Source organism: Prunus mume, linkage group LG2, assembly GCF_029339155.1.
Source record: "Prunus mume cultivar Tortuosa linkage group LG2, ASM2933915v1, whole genome shotgun sequence".
In the NCBI taxonomy this organism is placed as follows: domain Eukaryota; kingdom Viridiplantae; phylum Streptophyta; class Magnoliopsida; order Rosales; family Rosaceae; genus Prunus; species Prunus mume.
The window spans coordinates 44,465,726-44,471,949 of record NC_142699.1 but is presented as its reverse complement, the minus strand read 5'-3'; positions in this window follow the sequence as shown (position 1 = coordinate 44,471,949).

Sequence of the window (6,224 nt, the reverse complement as noted above, 5' to 3'; positions counted from 1 at the left end):
TATGGCGAAGCATAAGTGGCACGCCACTTCTGGAACTAAACTTCATACGTAATGCGATGCAAATTAGCCACAAATCTCTTCTTGTGCACCTTGGAACCACCCCACAAGTATAGAGGTACTTGCGAACTCGGTGATCGGCTACCATCCTCGGAATACATGATCAGTAAAAAGCTGCAAAAAGAGAAGAAAATTGCAAGTAAGATAGCATGTCAAAACCCTAAAGTTGCAGTTCAAAAAAAATATATAAGAAAGGCCACGCGACCTGAGCCACCGGCGCAAAGCACCTCGGCCCGAGCCCACCACAACCTATCTAGTAGATCACGGTGCAGCCACTTCATTAAAAAAAGCAAACAAAGAATCGCGACCTCAACCAAGACCACCATGGCAATAGCCAGCAACCGCAGTCCAATAGCCGCCATCTAGGCACATCGACAACTCATTGTAGTCACGACAACGACCTACTGGATCGCCTAGCTGGTCCTCCCCTTGATGCTCAAACAAAGGAAAGGCAATTGTAGCCTTCACCGCGGACTACGATTGCGTTACATCCAAAAGGTGGACCCCGCCTACTACATCCACTGCGCCATGAGGGCAGCCAATAGGCCCGAGCCAGCTGGCCCTCGCCGCAACCGGAAGAAAAGAAAAAAAAAAAAGAGATCACGCCAGCCACCGCCACTGCAACGCCATCACCATCGCCACCACTGCTGATCACGAAGACAACCAGCCAAGCCACCCAGTTGGTCCTTGTCGTGAATATAAATAAATAAATAAAAAAGATCAAATTCGACTTACCTTGGGGTGCACAGCGAGTCCTCTCTTCTACAATGTCACGCCCCAACCCATGGATTACTTAATTTTGGATTAAGATGTGATTCATACCTTAATTACAGAGTTTAATGAAAACTATAACTAAAATGTGAAGAACGCTAAAATAAATAAATAAATAAATAAATATTCTACATACAAAATTTCCCCGTGGAAAATATTCGAAATATTACACCATTACAATATTTTACAAGTTAGAACCACCCAAGAGTTCACTAAAAAGGTAGTTCATTTATTCAACCACAAGTTATGTACACTAAACACACTATAGACATGCCAACTTCATCTCAAATCCTAGATTTCAGGTTCAATACCTACAAAATATGTTATGGGGTGAGTGAAACCACAGCTCAGTAAGGACATAAACCTTTTCACAGTAAATTGATATAACTAAATTAAGTGACATGCAGTCCCACATAAAAATATCACATTAATAATTATTGTGCACAAATGCTCTTCAACTACTCCCGTATATTCATATAACTGGACAAGCAAACCTGCACATCTCATACCATGCTTATACCACTTCGTCCCGAATGCCTATTTATATGAACTAACACCCATCTCAATCATCCCATAATTCCCCTTTTGTTAGTCATTGCGTCTAACTTCCTGTTGCTAGTCCCGCATAACCCAATAAAAACCATCTGCACTGTGGGATCCCTAAGATCTGGTACCTACCAAGAGTTAGACTTAACTACACAAAAGATTATTTCCATTACCCTCTTTTCCATCATTATTTTCTAAACCCAATAACTCTAACCAATTTCCATGACATAATATAATTATGCCTTTCACATATCGCATATATCTCACAATAATATAACCATTTAAAATATCACTAATGTATATACAATTAAGCCAACATTATTCAACCAGTCAATAACACATAAACATTCCAAGGAAACCATTCAATTGTAACAAGAACATTAACCAAATAATCATATTACACATAATATAGTGCTCACGAAATTTAATCAAATCAATCGCTATAAAGACCCCCAAGAAGCCCCCTACCTTGACACCAAAGCTTTTGCTAGAAATGTTAGATGTTTCCTAATTTTCCACTCAATCTTCTACTCTATTTCCCTCCAATACTTCTTCTTCTCTCTACCTCTTTTACTATCCTTCCTTCTTTCTATTTTCTTTTCTCTTTGTTCCTTTTTCTCTTCGCATGTATTACTATGCATGTTCTTAACGTAGAAGGTTTCCTATTTAAACTACAAAAGAGGTGGCAATCCAATGTTTACCCATTGGCTGGTAACAACTTGTTATCCAAGTTTTGGATAACTTCTTCAAATTAATGATGGTAAGAAAAAGATATACATGTAAAGGAAAAAAAATATCTTTCATACTCTAACATTAATGGTAGCCACTTGTAAGACATTTAAGCAATTTGCATGTACTAAAGCTACCTCCTTCTTCCAATATTATAAATTAAATAAAAAAATATTTAATTAATTAATATATATATATTAAATACTATTTCACAGACAAGTAGTACGATTCTCCAAGATCTCTCTCAAGCTAGAAAATAGAGAAAACAAGTTCACAATTTGAAGAAGAGTGAAGAGAAGCCTTGTATTTATAAAGTTTGGGCATCCTAGGTCCAAAAGAAATCACAAGCCTATTCCCATTGGGAGCCCAACTCCAAGAAAAGCCAAAAGCCTACTCTAGTTGGGAGCCCAATTTGCAAAAGGAGTCTAAGTCAAAGAAGAAAACTCAAATGCAGTTGGAAAGCCCGAAGAATATTTTTCATCTCCTCCATGCCACACAAGCCCCATGCAGAAGCTAGCGGCATTTATGGGAGCAAATAATTCAGCTTCCAATTACAAGGTGCCATGTGGACAAGAAGATTATCTCCTAGGTCAATTAATTGTACCCATTTATTTGGCCATTTAATTGATACTAAAAATAGGGAAATTATCTTAAATATGGGATATTATCTTTATTTAAAAGATAATATCATCAATTTAGGATAGGCATAATTACACCAATTACCCCCTGAAACTACGGTCAAATCTCACTTTGCCCCCCAAACTTAAAGTGATCCACTTTCCTGCTTGGTCCGCTTGAGCAAGGTTTGGTGACTCACTTTACCCCATTCCATCCAAAATTCTGTTAAAACTGATGACGTGGCAGGAGTGTTTTTGTATTTTAATATATGGGCCCAGTTTTTTAATGACATGAACTCCATGTGAGCAAAATAAATAATAAACAATTCTTTAAAATTTATTAAATAAAATTAAATAAAATAATAAAAAAAGAAAGCAAACCCAGCAAATTCTTCCCTCCCCTTGCGTATCAACTCACCCACACATTTGCCGCCACCCACATCCCCGAAATCAAAGTAAATGATGATTGAGGCGTAATGTAATCACATCGAACCCCATATCAAATTCGATGCATTCATGAAATGCAATTAAAGATCATTGCCTTTTTCAAACCCTCTTCCTCTTCTTCTTCTTTTTCACCCAAACTAGCAGGCGCACCTCCCAATCAAACTCACCATCGCCTCCTTATCTCTCTACCACCCTCTCTTGCAGCTACTACAATTTCAAGTCATCTGATATGGCAGCTCAAGGACACCATGACTATATGCAACGCTGGGTGAGGAACAGGGTTTAGCTAGCAATAGTGCTGCCAAAGTTCAATTTACTGCTCTATATTTTATAACCTTGCATATATAGCTTTTCGGTTGACATTAATATTGCAGTGTTTTAATGCAAACTGGAAGAAAAGTTTGCAACTTTTTTTCTTTAATTTGGACCACCAGAGAGGCAGAAAGAAAGAAAATTCAAGTGATTAAGAAAACCTAGCACTTGATTAGTAGACTTAATCTTGTATTTATTAAGTGCTAATTAGCCTTTGATTTGTATCTTGTACAAAACCAAGCAAGGTAAATGATTTGAGAGAAATACTCTTAATCAAGGTTGGCAGTTTTTTTGGTGCCCGGGCAAGCGATGGTTCCGAAAAAGGTTGTTATGGTTCTTGTCCGGCTGTGGGCATTCCGCCGACACCATGTCAGCAGGTTCAATTCCAAACTTGGATGTGTTCACTCATCGTGCTGCGATTCTTAAATCAATATAGATCTTTGTGGGTCTCACTTCTGAAAGATAGGTGGTGCAGCAAGGGGCGATCGAGGAAGTTCCTCCACATTTGATGATCGTGTACATTCACGCACGAATTGCGTATTATATAAGTGCTAAGCGATAGACAGAGATAGAGAGATAGACAGAGAGGACGGGGGATGAAGAGGTTGCACATCGGAAAGAAGAGGTGGGACTGGGTGGGTAGGGATGCTCAAATGGATGGGTTTAGGGTTGATACTCGAGTGGAGGGGAGAATGGTTGCTCAGTAATTTTTATTTTATTTTGTTGGAATTGAAGAATTGTTTATTATTTATTTTGCCCATATGGAGTCCATCTCATTAAAAAACTGGGCGCATATTTAAATTACAAAAACACCCTTGACACATCATCAAATTTAATAGAGTTTTGGATAGACTTAGAGCATCCACCATGATTCTCTCCATTTCTTAGCTAAAATTTGGCTAAGAATATAAGAAAGCTATTTTAGGAGCTCTCTAAAAAAATTTAACTCCAACCATACTCCATAATTTGGAGAGTCATAAATGCTATAACTCTTTTTTGATTGGTTCATCTATATTAAAAAATAAAATAAAAAATAGTTAACATTAAATACAGGTTTGAAATACTCACTAAATAAAGCAACATTAAATTATAGGGAGCCACTAGAAGTCCTTTCTCTCTCCTCAGATTTAGGAGCTCCTAGAGGACTCCCTATTTTAGGAGGTAGATAGGGAGCGTGGTTGAAGTTGCATTTTTACAATTCCTCCCTAAAATTTGTCTAAGGAGGTGGTTTAGGGAACCCATTGTGGATGCTCTTACGCCATGGGGTAAAGTGAATCACCAAACCTTGGTCAAGCGGGGAAAGTGGGTCACTTTAAGTGTTGGAGGGCAAAGTGAGATTTGACCATAGTTTCAGGGGGCATTGATGTAATTAAGCCTTTACGATATTATCTCATTTTGGAATATTATCATTAATTGGTGATTTGATCCCAAAGGAAAGAATATTTTCCTTCCAAATAAGAAGATATTCTTTGAAAAACCCTAGATTGCTAGAGTCTTACAAATACATGGCTACAACACATAATGTAATCTGAAACTCAATCCCGAAACCTCTCTCCTCTCCTAGCCGACGGCATCCCTAGCCACCAACCTCACCACTCTCATCTCTCCCACACTGCCAAGTGCCACCACACATGGCTCTGGCCACCTAGTTCTCCCCATAGAGAAAAATTTGTACCTATTTTTAGCTATTATTTCTCAATGATTCAATTGTACTAACTTAGGCATCAGAGGTCCTTTGGCCAACACCCCCCGGGTGTGGTCTTTTACTCTTATTTGATTTTACAGGAATTGAGGAAGAGAGAAAAGGAAGCTCAAAGGGTGAAGGATGTACAAGTGAATATTCTCCCATTAAAAATTTTCACAAACAACAAGTTTGTTGTTTATAGAAAATGTCTCATCAATAGTTATGTGCTTAAACAATAATTCAAAGGATATGAATGAGTTTAGGGGATGTTTACTAATCAAGAATCGGGATAAGAAGGAATCGATGTAACCGAGAATCAGGGTAAGTAGGAATCGGGTTAACCATCGGAATCATGCATTCCAATTAAGTTGTTTACTAGTATATTGAGGCTTATCATGTGATGAATACATGACTTATGATTTATTACCAGTACTGTATCTATGAGATTCACTATGAAGAGAAGTATTGTGTTATATTATGCAGAGAGCGTATTATATATATATTACGAAGATTAAATATTATACTATATACTAAGAAGAAAAGTATATTATGTTATCGTGAAGAAAATATCATCTTATTTAAGATTGGCTGTACTTGAGTATATGATATATATGTTTGTGTTAATATCATCATTTTATAAGGCATATTAATATATCTTGGTTGTTTATACTTACTGGGTTTTTGTGACTCATGATGCTGCACCTTTGTTATTTTCAAGCAACGAGTATATTCATTGGGATGGGATGAACTTTATTTAAACGATGACTAAATATTCTATTTTCACATTTTGAAAATGCAAGTGTTTTACTTTGAAATGTTAAGCTTATGTGTAAATAAGCTTACATTTATGAATTAAAATTTGCAGTTGGAAATTCCTTTGGTGTTTATTTGTTTTAAAACGGGGAGAATTTATTTCCTAAATTCGCACCACATAATCATGTGCCATATTTCAGTATAATATTGGCCTTAGATTTAGGGGCGTGACGCCTACGATAACATGACAATTTAAGAGTAGAAGAGAATGCCTCAACATGGTTTGACGACCCAACTTTAGGATAAAC